The 19,865-nt window shown below is 40.0% G+C and overlaps 1 long non-coding RNA gene across 1 annotated transcript in view; it reads left to right on the top strand.

Moving 5' to 3' along the window:
• LOC110407256 overlaps nucleotides 1-19,865 on the top strand; it is a 322,658-nt gene that overhangs the window by 101,230 nt on the left and 201,563 nt on the right. Inside the window, exon 4 of the long non-coding RNA XR_002443835.1 lies at nucleotides 17,571-17,764. This is a non-coding gene — a long non-coding RNA (uncharacterized LOC110407256). The remainder of the gene's footprint in view (nucleotides 1-17,570; nucleotides 17,765-19,865) is intronic.

Raw genomic sequence — 19,865 nt, 5'->3', positions numbered from 1 at the left:
ATGTTCTGCCCGGGCCGTGTAGGTTGTGCTCAGGTTGTGCTCCCGTTCTGATGGGGATTGCTTGCCCTTGAATAAAATAAAGATGCTTTATTTAGTTTTGAAAAGCCAGATGGTTATTAGAAACGTTTTGACAAGGACTTCGTTTTTTCCTACATGCCACCTACTTTCCCGACTTTGTTTTAAATTGCTGTAATATTTACTCAGGTAAATTAAGTTGTCATGGAAGCTTTGCTAAGTATTAAGTCTTTTCTTAACATTCAGCATGATATTTCTGATTTTTAAATGAAGTGGTTTTTTTTTTTGTTTTTTTTTTCCCCATGCTTTCTGCCTCTTCTAATAGAACTGCTTGAACCAGTGATGGTATGAGTATTTATCATACTGAGCCATGTGGAGAAATACAACAGGCCTTCACTTGGAGACTGTGTAATAATAGCATCTAGAGTCAGGTAGTGGGGAAGGGAAGGATTTGCAAGCACAGAGGGTTTATTAAACTGATTTTCTTTGATGTTTTGTTTTATCTGTTTTACCTACTCTCTGGAGCTATTAATGATTTTTATTTTCACTTTTTGCGTGAAAGTGAAAATAGTAGTTTTTTTTACAGAAAGAATCCTGTAAATATTTGAGCAAACAGGATTAGGTAAAGATTTAAATAGCCATCTTTCAGGGCTTTTTGATTTCCAGTCTTCTTGTTTCAAAAGATTTTCCGTCTGTTAAGCTGTGCTTCAGGAAAGCACTTAAGCACATACTTAAATCCATCAGTGCAAGGAAGATCCAAAAGCCTGGATTTGATGAAATGTGTATTTCTGAATCAAGGCATTGAGCTGTTTGCTCAACATGCAGAAAATTCCATCATTTTAATCACACTGATAGTGTACTTCCTTGCCAAAATGCAGTGCCATATGCAAGTATTAACTACTGAACTAGCTGTAGTGCAATGGGAAGTATGTTTTCTTCATGGAAGATAACAGCTTGGGATGTAAGTGTAGCAGATACTTTATGATTACAAGAGAAGGATGTACCGCTTAGGTTCTGTCCTCACGTTCATTGACTTTCACTTAATAATGTAGGATTAAATGCCCCCTGAATTTGGACCAATTTCTGACCGGGTTTGATAGGTTTGGTGCCATGGAAATGAATGGAATCCTCCTCACCTGCTCAGCCAGCAGTTGTGGCTCTTTTTGCCTCATACTCCCCAGCTGTTAGATATGGCTTCTCTCCATGAAGATACTTGTAGAAAATAGCATTTGCCATGATGTTACTTCTCATTGCTAGCCTAATTTTCTGATGTTTTTAAATCCTCAAAGAAAGAAGCAACTGGAAAGGCTTTCTGTTTTGTTTCTCTGTGAACAGTCAAAATTATTAACTTTAAAAAGGACCAGCAGACTAAGATGGCCAGATTATTTATATTTGAAAGTCATTTCTGCAAAGGCTTATTCACTAAAGATTGATAACTTTTAAATGCTTCCTTGTAAAACATATTTTACCCTGACACCTTATAAATATCAGAACAAAGGGCTTTGCAGAACAAACAGATCTAAAACCGCAGAAACACACCACGATTCATTACTTATATTAGTAATTCAGTACATTATTAACTTCCCCTTGAGCAGAAGGTGCATTTTGATCTTTATGCCCTAGGAGCAAAAGTCAAAATATTCTCAGAGCAGCAGAGAGACATGTATTTTCCAGATACTGGTATTGCAGGTACTTGCAAGGTGCCAAAATGCAGAAATCTAAACTCAAATCTGGAATGAAATGCAACAGTGCACCCTGTTAAGTTTTCCTATGAGGTTCCTCTCTGCTGCTGCTGTATCTAGCAGCCTGCCTGGGAGCTGGTAGAGCAAGGGGAAGAGAAGGCTGCACGAAGCCCCGCTGCCCACGGTGTCAGGGCAGTCACATTTTGATTTTTCATTATGCAAAGGAGAAATTGTTTCTAATAATTCAGCCTATAGTCAACTACTTTAATTTTTACTTTTAAAATTACACATGGAGCGTGAGAAACATCTGTGTTGCAATTTAATGACACAATTCATTCATTCTTGTGCTTTTGTAGGATTAATTAGCATCTAAACAACATTTTTTTCTTGTTGCAGTTCTAAGCTCAGCTTATATTGAAGCAATTATATTTCTGCATTTCCGTCTGTTAGAAGCTCGTAGCACAGCAGTTGTTCTTCTGGAGGTCAGCAGTGGTAATAAGTTGTTCTTAGGGATTTTTTCCACTATTTGCATTTTGACAGTTATTGTGCCTTGTATTTATGCTGACAGGTCCTCACAGCATCCACAGATATGAAGGCAGCTGTGTCCTTATTCTGCCTGTGCCGCCTTGGCAGAGATCTGATACTCAGGACCTGCGTAGTTCGAGCTGTTACTTGTGGTAGTGCAAAGTGAGCATAAGGTGCATGTAGCATCGTTCCAACGAGGTAACATTGTTCCTGGTTTGCATCAATGGGAAGTGTATGCAACGAACAAGTCAGGGAACACGTAGCACTTCTCTCCATACTGATCTGAATCAAACCCAATTCTGTAACGAGCAGATAGCATTTGAGATGGTATTGGTTGATGTTAGCATGCAACAGAAATAAATCAAAGGTTGAGGATTGAAGGGGCTCTGATCTGCAAACTCTCACATGATAATACCCGTTACCTCTTTGCTCTTCCTCTGAAAATAGCTGAGAGCAGAATTCAGAAGGGGACCTAGGCTGCAGTAAGGCTAGGTGCCCTAATCCCTTCTGACCCGTGGATCTCTAAAGCGTTGTGCTGCTTGTTTCTTGTGCAGGTATAAACCACAGTAGCATCACTGCCAATTCAGAAGTTACATCAGAGATTAGAGGAGATATCACTGTATCACTTCTAATGGCAATTTAAAAGCCTGTGGTTTTGGGTGGAATTGTCATTGGGTGAGGCAGTGATCGCGTGGGTAGGGAACTTAGAGGACTCTGCAGAGCCAGTTCACTGAGATGATGTGAGTGAAGCAATGATTTTGTTTATTTGGGGTAAAGATGCTCATGGATTTGGATAATTGGCTTTCTTGCTAAAATTTGTATATGCTTAAATTATAAATTCCATTTGAAGTGATCATCAATAATTATGCTAGATGTGTTTTTTTTTTCCACTCTTTAGTTATAAGTTGCCACAGTTTCTAGCCAGATACCCTGGTTAATTACAGACAAGCTAATTACTCCCCAGTTGTGATTTACTGTGGCAACTGGCTGCTATTTCCACTTGATTGCTGCCACATCTCAGAATGACAATGAAAAATTATGCTCCAAATTAGATGTGAAAAGAAAGAGAAATCCAGTTTAAAATGCAAAACTGGAAGAGCAGCAAACCTTGGTAAGCTCACTCACAATGGAATGACTGGAGAAAATCATTAATTATTTTCCTCTGCCATTTGTGTGGATACTTGAAGCTATGCTAATTATCAAACCCATGAATTCAGAAAAGCACATTCGTATTTGTCCACCCCCTGACCCTGTGTGTCTGGTTCTGCTACTGCATCTTGTCATAAATTATGAATTCTCTGCAACAGGGTCTGCATTTGTATCAATTCTTGCAGAGCAGAGCAGGTCTGTTTGATCACCAGCAGTGGTACGTGCAGTTACAAACTGCTACATCATATCCTAGTGGCATCTGTGGCTGTAACTGATAGAAGTTTTGTAACTTAGATCTCTAATGTAGATTCTGATCGTGGGTTGCTGGTTAGATGTTATCATTGTGTAATATCTGTGTGTTGGCCAGAGGAATTTGTGCGGTGGGTTTTGTTTTATGAACAAAGAGCAAGGAACACCTGGGACCCCAATACTGGTGTGGGGGAGAGAATGGGGAACAGAGACGCTTGTGCTGATGGAAGGGAGCTCTGGGCAGGGGGGAAAATGCTTGTGGGAAGGTTTGTTGTTGCAGTGTTGTGAAAGGGGATGGGAAAAAAAAGACTCGAGAGGGACAGTGGAGAGAAGCAAGGAAGCAGTGTATATGCAGTGGTGTGAGCTGCAGTGGCTCCTGGGTGCGTGTGCTTGTGGTCGGTGGTCTTTGCTGGCAGTGGCTGTGCCACTTTTATGCCTGGTACCTGAGTTCTGCGTGTGTTTCTTTGGCTCCTGAGATTCTTGCTCCTTCTGGTCTCTCTCTGTTTGCATGCTGCTGACTGGAGCGGTTTCGCTTGTTTTTCCAGCATGAGGGATCAGAGTTAGAAATCAGGTTATGCTAAAGCAAAAATTTGCTAAGTGTGGGCAGATATGGAGTGTTTTGCTTTGTCATCAAATTCTGCAACTCCAAGAGGTTTGACCAGTGAGACTTTTTGGATCCCAGCCTGTTTAATCTATTTTCTCCTCACTAGGTTTGTTGAGAATCATTTTGAAAACATATTAATAAGAATGTCAGCTCCAGCCATCACTGTTGGTTACAGTGTCAAAAATGTGTCACAAAAAGGCTGAAGACTTACTTCACCTTGAGATTCACAGGGACATTTATGTACCCATTCTCTCTTCTAAAATGGACCGAATTTCACCTTCCAGGGCTGTTCCCCCTGCACACAAGCGTTCACAGAGAAAATGTTTGTACAGCGCTTGCAGCAACTGGGCACATTTCACGGGAAGAAAAGTTGGGTCTCCTTAATTACTCTAACAATAAAGTCAATTAAAGAAGTGCATCTTGTTAGGTATCTGCTAAGATTCTTAATGGCTCATTACTCCTAAGCATGCATTCTGTTAACGCTTGCAGTGCCACGTGTAACAGTGAGTGCTATGGAGAAGAATACGAGGGAGCAAACTTTGCTTTTATAAATTTTTTTTTTTCACTTTGATGGAAAAACGAGTTCTAATATGAAACTGTTTAACCTGTCCTATCTCATTACTTCTGTCCAGCAAGCACAGGAATTCTCTTGTTACTGTGGCTTAACATGCAGGATACCAGGATTCCGAGAGCCTTGTCTGATTGCCTGACGGTGCTCACTTCCCACCTTTATTCCTCACTTCTTCACTTATTTTGTACTCGTTACACAAAGATGTGGACACCTGTGAGGAAGAACCCAAGGATGTCCTGAGGGCTCGTGTCTCACTGCCTTGGAGAAGCAGTGCGAGTCGTGCAGGTGATGGCTTGCCGGGTTTGTTAGCAGCGAGGAAGAGATGGTTTCCATTCCCGTGCAGGTCATTCTATGTGTATATCTGAGTATTGGTGATCGTTACCTTGTTTGTTCAGACAAGTTGAGTAGCAAAGGAGACTGTCTTATTTGGAGGTTATTGCTGGCTAATGACACAGCAGGGATCTTGCAGTTATTAAAACTCTGTTTCCCTTTATCGCAGTTTGCCTTAATGCTTTCCTGCACAGGCAGTCAGCTACTCCGTTACATTTAGCTCCATTAGATTTTGTGTGGTGGTTTGCAAATAAGTGACTGTTGGATAGACAGAGCCTTGTAAGCAGTGGCCCTTCCTTTGTGCAAGGCAGAGGCAGAGTGCGGGGCTCTCGCTGATCCAGCCTGTGTCACAAGGAAGGGAACAGCTGGAACCTTACAGTGCAGAGAGCCTCCTCACACAGAACTCCTTTGGGTTCCAGGTATTAAGAGATGGATCTTAGTCAACTAACCTGGTATTTGAGCAGCAATTATCCTAAGGAGCCCCATGAGTTAGGCTTCAGTATTTACTCCCATTACCATAAAATAACACAGTGCTCTGTCTTGCTTTAAGAAGGGTAGTGATGCTTTAAAATGAGTGGCTGCTAACAGGCGTAATCCTATAATCAGGATAAGGTTTTATACACAAGTCTATTTTTGTACAATGCCTCTACAGTAAATGAGCCTATTCTGATAACATTGAACAAGTACTACAATTTTCCAGGTGGGCAACTTTGATTAGATGTTGGTCTTTTTCTTTGCAGTCCTAAGGTTATGCTAAACAACATACTGTGCTAAATTAGTTAACGCATTGAGTTTTAAATAAGATAATTTCTCTTTTTAAATACTTGTATTTCCACTTTATGCCCAGAAAGACATTTCTTTTTCTTTTTTTGTCCATCAGTGCAGAGTTATGAATGCTTAAATACCTGATGTCATTTCCAGAAGTGTAAATTTGAGAACATAACACTTTTTTGAGATTTATCTTGGCTGCAAATATATGGTTAGTGTTGCTTTTTCACCTGCTTTATTGAATTTGCTGGTTTTGGAGCAAAACCAGCTCAGAGATATAATGTCATATTTAGTTCTCGAAGCCCTGAGGTCTGTGGCTTCCATTTGTTTTCCATGATTGTGTTTGTGGTGATGAGAGCTGCGTTGCTCTGGATGGGACTTTTGCACTTCTGGAGCAGACAGCTTCTTTCCCCTTGTAGGAACCAGTTGTCCAGGAGGATGGAGCATGCAGTTGCAACTGAGCCAGCACACCCACAACCTTGGCCAAGCATTCAGGGCTTTAAATTCAAGAACAATCACTTGCATTTGGCTCAAGTGTCTCTAGGGAGACTTAGCTTTTAAAATGAATGTGAAAAAATGGGGATCTGGACACCTTGTGTAGAAGAGTGCTGCTCAGCAGAGTGCAGGGGAATCAGAGCTCAAATTCATCATCTTAGTTCCTTTCAAGATGCATTCCTGCTCTTTCTTTGTGCTTTATGAGTGTCATTTTCATGGTTCATTCTATAAGATTTTGCTTCCCAAATTAACATCTGAATTTGACATTTTCTTGATAATAAATAGGTAGAGTTATGATGAAAGTACCCGGGAAGGCTGCATTACATTCTCTGGCAATTTATTTTAAAGACACGTGAAGTGTGTCCTTCTTCCCAGGCAGAGCTGTTGCTATTCCACGTAGTGTATCTCAGTGCCTTTAAATCCTCAGGGAAATTATCTTTTAAATTACTTAAGGGGAAAAAAATAAAAAGACAGCAGGCCTTGAAACCAAGGATTAACTGCTCTGACATAAGTTAATTTGGTTTAAATATGTGATACTTTCTGGATATTGATTTGGATATTCTAGTTCTATAACTCGTAAATTATAGGCAAATGTAGTACATTATGAAGATACTTGGCTGCTACAGTCGTAATTGTGCTGATATTCTGGACTTTTTAAAAAATGCAGAAAGAGGGAATAATGCAGGATGGGTGGGGAAGAAATTCATTTCTAGAAGGAGCAGCATCATTCCTAAGAGCCAACTAATCCCACATTTGGGACACACTGTCTCTGTGGCTTTTGTCTGTCTCTTTTGTACAAGCTATGCTGAGTCTTCTCTGAGCGATTCCAAAGAGATATGGAAATATTTGGTGCGTGGAAAGTTTAAGTCTGTGGAATATTCAGCTGTGAGAATGTAGTAAAAATACTCATCTCTTGCACAATCACCAGTAATCCTTGACACATTTTTTCATTAAAGGTACTTCTTTTATTCACTTGAAAGTGCAAGTTGGAGCTCAGTGAAAAGAATGTACATTTTTCAACAGATAAATAGAGTCTGAGAACCAGTAAGGCATGGCCAAGTGTCTGCAGAATGACTGATTTCATGGAAATGGCTCTTGATAAGTCAGGTAGCTAATGACAAGGGAAAATCTTTGTATAATGTGAGCCCCTAGGCACTGACAGCCTTGACATGTGGAGTTTAGCATCTCTAAGTGGCCAGCCCTGGGTCTCGCTACCCCAGCTGTGCATTTGTGCCATCATTTTCACATGCTACTGGGGCTGTTGGGATGTTCCACCCTGCTCCAACAAGGCAAGGAGTGAGGATTGTGCCCCCGGGGAGGAGTTAGCAGGCCTTCATCCCGAGGATGGTGCCCGTTCGCAGATCGCAGCCTGAGCTGGCGATGTGTGCCCAGGGATGGCTTTCAGGAGAGCCTAAAGGAGAGGGCTGGGAAGTGGAAGGCAGCCCCAGAAGTGTGTACCTATTACTTTCTACCTTTTTAATGATTCTGCTGCTTTTGCAGTCCCTGTGGAAATGAAGCTCAGCTAATTAACGGTAATGAACACCATGCTGTGAGCAATGTTGCAAATAAGTGAAGATTTATAGAACAGAATCTAAGACAAAGTCATGTTTTTCAGCACTAACAGAACCTACTGATCTGAGAGCTATAGGTCCTAGTCTGTAGTTGCTGTCACTTCCTCTCACTGTGTCTCTGCCACTTAAGGTAACAATTCCCCCATACTCAATTGTAGTCACTTTTTTTTTTATGAGGGACTCTTTGATTACATTTGATTTTTCTCTGTGCTTCAAGAAGGCAGAGAATTACGGTGTGCTGGTGCAGAGACTTCACCCTTCAGACTACTTGCCTACTTTCTTCTTAATTGTCATATGCATAAATTACTGTTGATCTCCTTTCATTCTTAGATTCTTGCCCTGGAGTTACATGGTCTCCTACTGACGTTTCTCACTGCTGGGTTCTGAAACACCTGTCACTTTGCCAGGGTATATTGCAGTGTGTCTCAGGTCTTCCTTTGGCTTCCCTATGGAATTAATGCAGCTTTCTTTTTAATGAGAATAATTGTTTTTCTGTCTCTGTGTCATTATAGTTCTTTTGCTGAAATGAATGTGTCATTAGAATTCCCTCAAATAAGTCACAAGGGCTTGCCAGATATTGTGGGTGATGTACAGATCATGAATAAATAGAGTAGCACTAATTTTCTTCTTTCTAATTTTCTCTTTGATTCCACAGTATTATGTGAGTAATTGTCAAAGACTCGGGACCTTTTCTAGATGCAGTGACTTTTTTTCTTTCACTTTAAGAGGTGCTGGTATTGCACAGGGGTGATGTAGCGAGTTCATTTTCTGGAGTTTCTGAGACAAATTTTAAAGCCAAAAATATTTAAATCTGCACCATAGAAAATTATTAGTTGCGCTGAATTTTTAAGAAAAACAAGAAGTTTTTTTCTCTTTTCAAGTCCAATTTGCCAATACAATCTATTACAAACATGTAAAAGAAATATGAAAAGTTAGTGAAATTTAGAATAAGCTCTTTATACTGACATCATCTCTCCAGCACAGCATGTCCTGCACTGCAGCGCTTTAGGCAGCACCCTGAATTCAGGTATCAAGGAACTGAAGCCTTCTGTCAGATGCAAAGTGACTGGAGAGGGAAGGGGAACCTTGTGGCACTTACACACGTGGCTCTGAGCTCTTCTCAGATGGTCATTTCCTGAAGTCTTTGGGGTGATGATCTGGGCTGTTCTCTCCTGGGAAGGTGATAGGAAGATAAAATAAGGGTGGATATTACCCACCTGCCCAATTGAACGCTGCAGACTAAGCAGGTGAATGTGGACTATTTTTTCTCTGTAGAATCAAATCTAATAGAATTCCAATATTTCAATTAAATTAAGTGAAAATCATATTGCCCTTGCGGTGTAATGATTAAGGCTGCCTCAAGTTACATTGATCTGAGACTAGAAATGACATCTTTCACCTTCATTTTATGCTTACATTTCTCCCAGCCATTAGTTGGGATTCTCCTCAGGAGAATTTGTTAAAATTTATTTGAGAGAGAACTAACAGAGGAAAATTATTTTACTTAAATCTTTCTTGTTCATTTTCTCACTTTCTTTCTTCCCCTTTAGCACCTTAATTACGAAAATGTTAATGTAACTTGTGGCCTGACTGGGCTGTCAGAGCTCCCACCTATCGAGGACTGAGGAGCTTTTCCCAGAGCAGGCACTCATCATCAGGCTCTTCCTGTCTTCTGTGCGGTCACATAATTTGAAACATTTTCCTCTTAAAAATTCTATTGTCATACTTCATTCTTTTCTTATTAAAACAATTATGAAGCTCTACTGTAATTGATTGTCTTTTTCCACATAGGCTTGTTTAAATAAGTGCCTAGCACTCTACTTTCAAAGGATCCTTTGTTTCCTCACTCAAGGTATGTTGGAGTGTTCCCTGAAATAGCTCAATTAGTTTTCATTCTTTTTTTCTTTTCTTTCCTGCAGCCCTATCCATTCACTTTCAAGTCCGTAGTTTCTTGCTCTCTTCAGAAATTACATCTTCATCTACCCAACATCTCTTTTTCATCAAATAACCTTGAATCAGTGTGATGTTGCTATGAAACTGAGCTGCTTTCCCATGTTTATACCTATTCCCATTTTTGTATATTCTGTACAAACTTTGTTTCAAAGGACACCACTTTCCAGAATACTTTGCAATAGCCTTTCCTTCCCTCAAATGTGGGGATTTTGGTATTTTCATTCAGATTGAAGATCATATTCTTCAGTATACGGTATACTTGTGATACTTGGGTAGCTCCAGGTAGGTTTGCAGGATCATGTGGGCATTACTGTCCTGGCCTAAGCCACTGCAGTGTCAGCAGCTACCTGAGTAAAAGCCAAATTATTTTTGAAGGACTTTTATTGGTCTTGATAACTGGCAGAACCAGTCTGTTGTAATTATTGGACTGTCATCCTGATTTTGCTACTTACTGATATCTACCTATCTAGTTCAGATTTACCCATTAGTTTTTAAAAAAAAAAAAAACAACAGAAAAACACAAAAGCACACAAATGAAACGCAGAACTTGTATATAGCCACTTGTCTTTCATTTCTTAACAGTTCTTAAATTATGATTTATGCTTTCCATAGTGAGGGATAATGGAAAGGAGGTACATGCAAAATCCCTGATGTTAAATTCAAGCACCCCAATAATAGCACTGTGTACTGGGGTCACTGAATTACCCAAACAGAGAGGTGTGGGAAGGAGGAGGTTGGTGTAACTACCGCGCTGAGACAGGGTGAAGCACTTAGTGCTGTCTTCCCTATGTTGATGGAATTCCTCCTCCTCGTAGAAAAGAATGCCAAATTCAAATGTAATAAAAAAGCAATATAAAGGTGTTACAGTGACACCGCTGATAACGCTGCCTGTAAAATTTAAATACGCTTCAAATGGATTTAAATTAACAGCTCTTGGAATCGTACCTTGTAAAACTCATTCATATATGACTTCATTTTATTATATTCCTGTTGCACACACAGCACTGAAATTATACGTGTGAAGAACATTCAAACTGGAAAAAGTGAATTACTGTGTGTGTTTAAGAGTTAGAACGTAATGGTTAAACAATATAATTATGATAATCTTGGTGTTAGAAAGCTGTGAATCCATTACTACTACCACTTTGCATTTTGTTGGAACACTTCTCCAGGAAAGCCATCATCAGTACTGAGATGGTCTGGGAGAGGAAAGGGAGAGGGGGAGGGAAGGTGTATTAGTATTGATTAGAGGCATTTCTCATTAATGCAAGCACACTTACATGGAGGCATGCATATTCTCAGGCTGCAAATTTAACAAGCAAAGCAGGTAAGCAAATAGTTAACCTAACAACGAGCAGCACTAATCCTTTAGCAAGGGCAGGGATCCTTGTAATGAATAATTACCTAAGGACTGTCTCTTATACCTGATTTAATTAGGATATGAACTGACCCATTTCTCTTAGAAAATGTTTGTCCATCCATTCCTAAGCAGCAGTGTGTGACCCAAGAGCCTAACACTGGTGTTCTCAGTGGTTTGGCAATAACTCTGCTCCTGAAAATCCTTTTACCCTTGACCAAAATGCTGAAAGAGACATGAGCATTCACGGTGCCTTTGTCAAATGGTTGTTTTCTTTGGAAATACAGAATATACAAAGTAAAGGGGTGTAATATTTTGGGAGCAAGAGCTGCCCAAAATGTTGAGGTTTGATTACAAGTTTATTAAAATTTGAATGGCTTTTTGATTTTGCTTTACACACCAAAAAATTTGGCAGACATTGACTATGTCTTTTGCTCTGCAGAAGCATCCAGAAAGCTTTCACTGGTAATGAAACACTTGATCAAAACTCAATAGGATTAACATTCCAAAACCTAGTGAATATTGTTTCTCTCCAGTAGTAATGCGGGCGGAGAAAAGGAATAATTTTCTCTGGTTTATTTGTGTGTGTGTGAAGTAGGTGTAAAAAGCTGTGCTGCAGACACACACGGTTCTGATCTTCCTTTCTAGTCATGCACGGCCAGATGCAAATCTCTGCCAGGCTGGAAGGCAGCGGAATCAGGCCCCGTGGGAACGCGGTTCTGACCGCGTGGATGGGCAGTGCTGCAGGAGCACCTGCACAGATGGCCGTGCTGCCACAGGATCTCTGAGGATCTTGTTAGTTCTTTGGAAGGAGATAGCTTTCCATCTCTCCCCGCTCTCCGCTGGCAGATCCAATCTCTCTAATTCCCATCATCACGTCACCTACATCCAAAGTGCACTGAAGTCAAGGACAGACTTCCATTCTCAGTACGGTATCTACTGGTCGTCTCTTTGGGGAATCCAGAAAACATTAGCATGGCCTGTCTTCTGGGATGGTGGGAGACATCTTTTCCTCCTCTTTTTCGAGGTATATCTTCTTGTGTAATAGCCATAATCTTTATTGCTTTGTGGTATATAGTCTTTGCCATCAAGATTGATTAAATGCCTCAGCTTCAAAGTGCCTCCCATAAATGGCTATAAGGATTGATTAAATGCTTCGGTTTCAATACTTAATCAAACTTACCAGCTGCCTATTGCTATATACTACAAAATCATGTGATTATTCCTTAAAGACAATGCAATAAGCCAAATCATTCATAAATCAGATACAGTATGGTATTTCTGTATCTTGCTTCCTTTTAACTGAGGAAGAATGTCGACTGCCCATGATAATTTTGCGGTGTATTTTCTTTTTCCTTTTTTGGGCAGGGATTTTTATAACTTAAAAGTGAAAAATACACTTTTCTTTAAGAATTTTTGTATATCCTTAAGACAATGGCAGTTGTTTCTTTTTCCGCTCGTTTGGGAATATTTTTATAGATTGGCTAGGTCAGACACTGAAGTGGTATTGGAAAAATATTTGAACTTTCACATGACAGGATAATAATATTTAGTAGAAGTAATATTTTCCTGCAGTCTAAAGAGAAAACTCTGTAGAAGGCTATGTTTGTAAATGGGAGTTGATGAGAAACATTAATGTTGTTAAATCAGCAGTTATTTTGGTCTTCTGGTTATCTTTAGGCAAAGCTCCAAAATCTTTGCTTGTACTGGAGACCTTTCCGGCTTCCCCCCACCACTCAGTGCTGCAGGGAGCTTGTCAGAAGGCTCTGCTCATTGCACTGATGTTCTTTCCTTATAGATAACAAACAGAGCGAGCTGAAAAAATAGTACAGTAACTATTAGTAGTGCGAGTAAAATTTGGAACAAGAAATATCAGACCAATTTAGACAAGATAATGTGAGTTTTCTGAATTAGAGAAAAAACAAACTATGTTATTTATGAATGTATTTTGTTTTTTTAATCATGTCACTGCCAGGAAGTAAGACTCCATTTATTTTTACGTGGATTACTATCTGTTGTTGGTGTTATCACATAAATAGTTAAGCACCCTTATCTGTTTAGACTCCATAAATGAATTCATAACTCATAATTTGCATTTTCTTTAAGTACCTGGTGGTTGAGCATCGAGATGTATTCAGCAAATCCTCCAGACTAATTGGTAAACAGGAAATACTAATTGTCGTTTATATGAACATAAATTGGCTAAAAGCAGGATGGTGATTTTTGAATGACAGAAAAAATAGCCGGTAACCATCACCATCCGTGTAGGTCAGGGCAGCTGCCTGCGCATGGTCCAGGCTTTACCTGCAGTTTGTCTCCGGGCTAAGCAGGAGTCATACATCTTGGAGGGTCAGGTAATGTCTGTGGGAGTGGGAAGTAAAAGCATCTCCTCAGCTGTCCTGCTGGCCTGATCTGCTGATGAGGCTCAGCCAGGAACGATTCATCAACTGAAGTCAGTAGCTCCTCTGGGGATTTGGTTCTGCAGTGCTTTATTTTGGCATTGTCAAATGCTGAAAAGCATCCTGTTTTGCAACAAGGTTGCTGTTGAAGGAGAAGGAATTGAGAAATATGGATGACTTTTCATCGTTCAAAGAGGAGTAGATGTTAGTAGATGGATGCTACTGGTAGTGCAATAAAGATTGTATAGGTAGTACACAGTATCTGAAAATAGCAATGGAATAACAAGTCAATGAATAGAAAGAAAAGCAAGGAAGCAATGGTATGGATTGCTTAGTGCTAACTTAGCAGATTACCGACCTCACAATCAAAGATTAAATCCTAAAATAATGCTGTGTTTTGTAAGATTTGGAGGGTGTTTGTATAAAATTGTAGGAGCAGGGTTTGGTATGACTTGTACTTTCAAACAGAATTGGAATATCCTAGCAAGACACCAGGGACTGAAGATGTAAATGACAGAGCAGTTCAGACACCTTGGTATTTGTGCAGCTCTAATCTGAGCTAATAACTGTACCGCGTGTAGGGAATTGCTAAATTCAAACAAAAGTCATCCTGTTTAACTGACATCCTGTTGTAGCAGAGATGAGATAAGAAGTAGAGAAAAAAGAAGAGTAATCAGCTTTAAAGAGAGAAGTAACCGTCATAGGCTGAAAGGCACTGTGTTCAGGGAGATGTACAGCTCGCCGCGCTTCCCTGGTGGCAGCGGGAGCAGGCAGGGTGCTGGCAGCCAGCAGGAGGCCAGCAAGTACTGACCGCAGGCGAGCATTATTCCCACAAATAAAAAGGGTCGAGAATAAAATGGCTTAACTTAAACCACACGCCCAATGGGTGGTGGAGCCGGGATTAATACCCTGGTTTTATCACAGCACAGTTTGTGTCAAAACACCTAAGATTCACTAGCTCCTAATAAGGCAGTTTATTTCTCCATCTGATCTCATGGTACATGCTGTGTTTGTTAACATTCTCGCAAGCATCAAACCGTTAGTTTTCTGTGACTTCTAGGTGATGAACTGAAGGTCGTTTTCTTCCCTCTACCCCTCTACATACTGCACTGGTGTGGCTTTGGTTCCTTATATCCCAGAGATCTCTGTAGGCCTAAGTGTATCTGCAGTAATACACATTCCTAGTTTTGTGTGGCCACATTTCTTTTCCAATTACTATCCGCAGTATTATCTGACTGTATTTTACAATCCTCTCTCTTACATTTTCTGTACCGTATGATGAGAAGCACGTGCAATAAAAGTGAGTAAAAGTATAAGTTAGAGTTAGGAACGATTGTTATTTACTGGTTTGTGGCGGTCTTTCCTCCTTGAAATATTTTTGTGTCATGAAGTGATTTTTGCCTGATTCAGAGTTATGGAAGAAAAGTACTTTTTGCTTTAACACATTTACCAAAGAAGAGATTTTCAATTGAGGAAGCGCTGTAAATGCTTTTATAAGTCTTTTTCTCTTAAACTTATGGAGTGAGTACCACCGGTACTGGCTACCCAGCCTATTCATTGTGTGTTCTTTGGGCAGGATTCTGCTTTCTTCTCTTGTGTGAAAAATAACAATCTGCTTGTGGTGCAATCTAGGTGAAAAGGAAAATCCATAAATAGCATTTAATAATGTATTTTTCTTTACAAATTCTTTTCTGGTAGTGAAGCTAAAGAAGCTCAAAGCTATTGTTCTAAAGGATTTAAGCAATACAACAGCATAATTTGACTATATCTGGCTAAAAAATAACTGCTTTTCAAGTGTACATCTTTATAAATGAAATATTTTGTCCTTTTTTTTTTTTCGCTTTTCTCATTCTAGAAATTGTCATTTTTGCTAAAATAAAGATTTTAAGTGCATGTGGCTCCTGAGAAAAGGAGCCAGAGCCAGCATCCCTGCTTGTCCAGTGAGAAGGTGGCAGAACAGAGATGTGGGAATGGATCTGCCTGGCAAGCAGGCATTTCATCTGCTTCCATCACTACCTTTAATAATATTTCTGCCACTTCTTTTAAAATCAGGAATCATGGAGGCCTTATACGAGCTCTGTAAACAGTGGCAGATTACTGAGGAGTGCATGACGAGGCACATCCTACCGCATTTTCTCCTGACTGAACCTTGACTATATGGAGAAATACCCAGACAAATCAGGTTCAGGTTTCTTTGTTTTCCTCCTTTTCTCGTCTCTAATGAGACAGCTGAAGAGAAGGGAAGAGTTCCCTTAGTTAATTGATGATTTTCTAACTGAAAGCCATAGCGAAGTCCCTCGTGTGAAATGCTAGGAGAAAAGAATCCTGATTGAAAAATAAAAGCAAGAATAAAAAATAATTAAAAAAAGCAGAAACTAACCGTATTTTGCTACATAACTTATCACTGGGATTCAGGCTCTAGAGATTGCTTCTCAAATAAATATGAAACAAGTAATTACTTCGCATCTTGAGCAACAACTGAGAAGAAAAAATGGGGTTTCCTAGGCAAGCGGAAAGGAAAAAATATTTTTGATCTTGTGGATAAATGTAAGACCAAATCTTCAGATAATAGAGAGTCAAGTAATTGCTTTCAGCTCCAGGCAGCTGCAGTGGGATGAATATTTTGCCTGTTCAGTCTGTGTGCTATTGAATTTTGGGTGATTTCTGCTGTTCTCTGAAACGTCATCAGTTCAGGATTCACCCAGTAAACCAGGAGATGTGCTCTCCCAATTCACAGTTAATAAAGTCAGCATGGCAAAGGGTGTGATAAAGGAATTAGACCCAGCAGATCTTGCAAGCTGTGTTTCTGCGCTGTTCGATTGCAGAGAGGTGATATTTTTAGTTCCTTTCCTCACTACTCGAGGTTGACTTAAGCATGTTGATATGACTTTGAATTAGGTTCAATAAGAAATAATGCTGCTTGTACTTCTATGACAGTAGTTTTACGCAGAGGCATAAAACAGCTTGAATCTACAGTCTGGAAACTGGCACCTTAAACTTGCAATAACTGGCGGCTGAATTTTCTTTCCTTGGCTGAACCATCACCTCCAGACCCTCACATATACCATTCCATACATAAAAATTTTTGAAGTTTATTCCTACACTTAAGAATCTAGAATCACATGCTGCTCTTGCTTTGCCATCACCTTCCCTTTAAATTAAAGTGCATTAAAGTGTTAGAAATTCAGTGCAAATTTCTCCTCCTGGGATTCTACTGAATGGTGATATTCAGTTACCGTACCTTGATGTCAGCCTGACTTTGGGGGAATCTGCTCTCTCTACGTGCACTGAATCCCCAACTTGGCTATTACCATGAGGATCTGAGGAGGAAAGTTTGCCTCCAATGTCTGGGTGCCACTGGGATTTCTCATGCTATGTATAATGCATGATGCAAGTTGCTGCAGTTTTTTCCCCTCATTTTAGTCAATAGCTCTAATCCTTTCGACCAGATTTCTGCAGCACAAATACCTATAAAAAGATTGCTTACTAACACTTAGCAACTGCTAATGAATGGGGTGTTTTTAAATTTTGTGGTGGAGGTGCTAGGGAGGCTTGATGAAAACACAATTTGCATTCATGTAAATAAAAGGCCAGTTACAATGGAATTTTGACCACCGGATAAAGGAGTGTCCGAGAGCTTCAACCCACTGTGCATTGCTAATTACAGCACGGAGTTGTATTGTTATATATTTAATGATTACCCTTTCAGCAAATTTCAGCACTTTAACAGCTGCTCACACCCATGAAAGGTACTGAGCAATGTTGTTCATTTGACAGTAGATCTCAAATTCTGCATCCAAAAAGACAGTTCAAATGTTGAAACTCAATACCATATTTTGTATGTTCTGAGACAGCAAAACTAAGTAGCACTAAACACAAGTATAATTCCCTTCTTTACACAGACCTGAAGAGCATCGTGCGTTGAGTTTGAGGTGTAGAGACCTGCTGCTGCTCCTGACCTTCTGCAGGCTGGTGCTGGCTGACCTGCCCACTGCTGCGCTCTGCAGGGACAACGCTGGTGTCCTCACTGCTCCTCTGCTCCAGGACTGAACAGCCAAAGCCCAGCTCACCTTATCAGAGCCATCGTTTGTGAAGTGTAAGTAAAGGTTTTCTACACTCCCCATGAGGCATTGGAGCACTTGTTCTCTGAGAAAGGCATTTTTGGAGTTCCTTGGTGCTGGGTTAGTGGTGAAAGAAAAAGAGGACCATTAACCTGCTTGCTGGCATCCTGATGTGGGTGTAGAAAGGCAATCATTTGAACAAAAACAAGCTAGCATCTCAGAATTACAAAATTGAGTCTTCTTTGAGTAAAATTCAAAGTCTGCACATATTTCAGCATAAAACTCTTTACTGGAAGAATCGCCTGGAAAATAAGATCAAGGTTTTCAGTCTACAAATGTGATGCCTTAAGAGAATAACCTCATTCCTGTCTACAAAGAGGAAAAAGCATCCTTAAGGATATGTATATCTTACTCATTAAAGTAAATAAGGCTACTTAATACCCAACTGCAGCACAGCCTTACATTCTGGCCCAGTTTTAAATGCTTGAATCAATCTTGTTCACGGGAATGGGACTACTCTTAATGTGCACTCAAGCACATAGCACAGCGTCTGCAGAAGCAGCCCATAAGTGAAGGGAGAGCTCTGCATGCTCAGATCCTTCCAAGCTGAGCATCTGTCTCTCCCTAACTTGACAAAGCTTTTATTTAGTAAAACAAATGATTCATGAGCAAAATTTGAGTTTTTATGAATTTGAGAATGGAATTTCAGTATAAAAGTGATAATGAGGTAGATAAAGCTGTGTGACGCTTCAAGCATCAGCAATCCCAGGCACAGCTTGAGAAATGCAGGCCTCAAAGTTCATCTTCAATTCTTTTCAGAACTGATACTGAAACACATGTAATTTAGTCTAAAAGATTTTTTGTTTGTTGTTTACAGTGCCTTGGAGCTGGTAGAGTTCTGGGTAGGTTTTTACTCAAATACCAATGAAGCTGTGCAGGTTTCTGGGGTTGTACTTCAGCCAGACTTCAGCAATTGCAACAGGACAATGTGCCAAACCAGCTGTAAGGCTGCCTAATTACTGAAAGGATGCTCCCTACCTGTTGTTCCAGCCAGCTCTGATTGGTATCTGTGAACTGGGATTTCCCCTGGTGAGTCTGTGTTCAGGCTTGCTTAGTATGAACGGAAGGTTGGAGAGAACAGGCAGATGTCTGGCAAACTGCACAGTCCAGCAAGGGGACTTTTCTCTTACTACAGAAGCAAATGATGTTGAGCAGCCAGCAAGCTGTAAATCATAATATGGGTAAAATAGCAGTGGGCATAGACCAGTGCTAATTCATGAGCATTATTGTTCTTATAATTAAGAAATTAAGCAAGAGATGTGTAAAGTAAAAGCAAGCAAGGTGTATGCTGAAGCTCTTGGGGGAAGAAGGTTGCTTGGAGAGAAGCTGAAGGAAGGGAGTGACCTGGGAATGGCTTTCAAAGCTTTTTGTAACTTTTTGACTGTGAGTAGGTTTGAATAAATGTTTGGCAGAATATTTATTTTTAAGGACTATTTAAATATTTGGTTTGCATGGTGAGAAATGCTTTTTTTGCACTTCCACTTTCACAGGAAAGATGTTCAAAATGAGGAACTGTTTCTAAAAGCACTGACAAATGTTTTTCTTATATAAAATCTCAAGAGCTAAATGTTGTCATTAAGTGCCTACAAGGCTGGCAACTTCAGTAACTGGAACCAGAGATTGTAAAATGGCTGAGACATGGAATACAGAGAGAGAAAAAAGGAAGGTTTCTCTGGGAAATGCCAAATCATGTTCCTTCATGTTCCAGAAAGATAAATACAGTTCTTGTCAAAGTTGCGTATGGGCACTCAGTTAAAGCAGTAATTACTGCTTTTCAAGGAGATTCATCTGAAATGACAACGTGTTTGTTAGCTGCTCTAAGGTGAATATCTTTAAGTACGGTTAATAATGATGTATATTGACTTGTTGGAAGTAGTTGCAAATACACTTCTCCTAGGATATTTGGATTCCTAGCTTTGGTCTAGGGAATGGATAGCTATTTCATCTCACAGGGAGTTCAATTTACCTTCTGGCACTTGCCTGTAAGTATTACCACTGGACTGACCCACAGCGACCGTGAGTTGTTCAGTCTCTGGCTGGCCTGCCTTAGCAGCTCCAGTACTTGAAAATGGTCTG

The sequence above is a fragment of the Numida meleagris genome, chromosome 17 (assembly GCF_002078875.1).
Source record: "Numida meleagris isolate 19003 breed g44 Domestic line chromosome 17, NumMel1.0, whole genome shotgun sequence".
Lineage (NCBI taxonomy): Eukaryota > Metazoa > Chordata > Aves > Galliformes > Numididae > Numida > Numida meleagris.
This window is presented reverse-complemented; position numbering and strand designations above follow the sequence as displayed.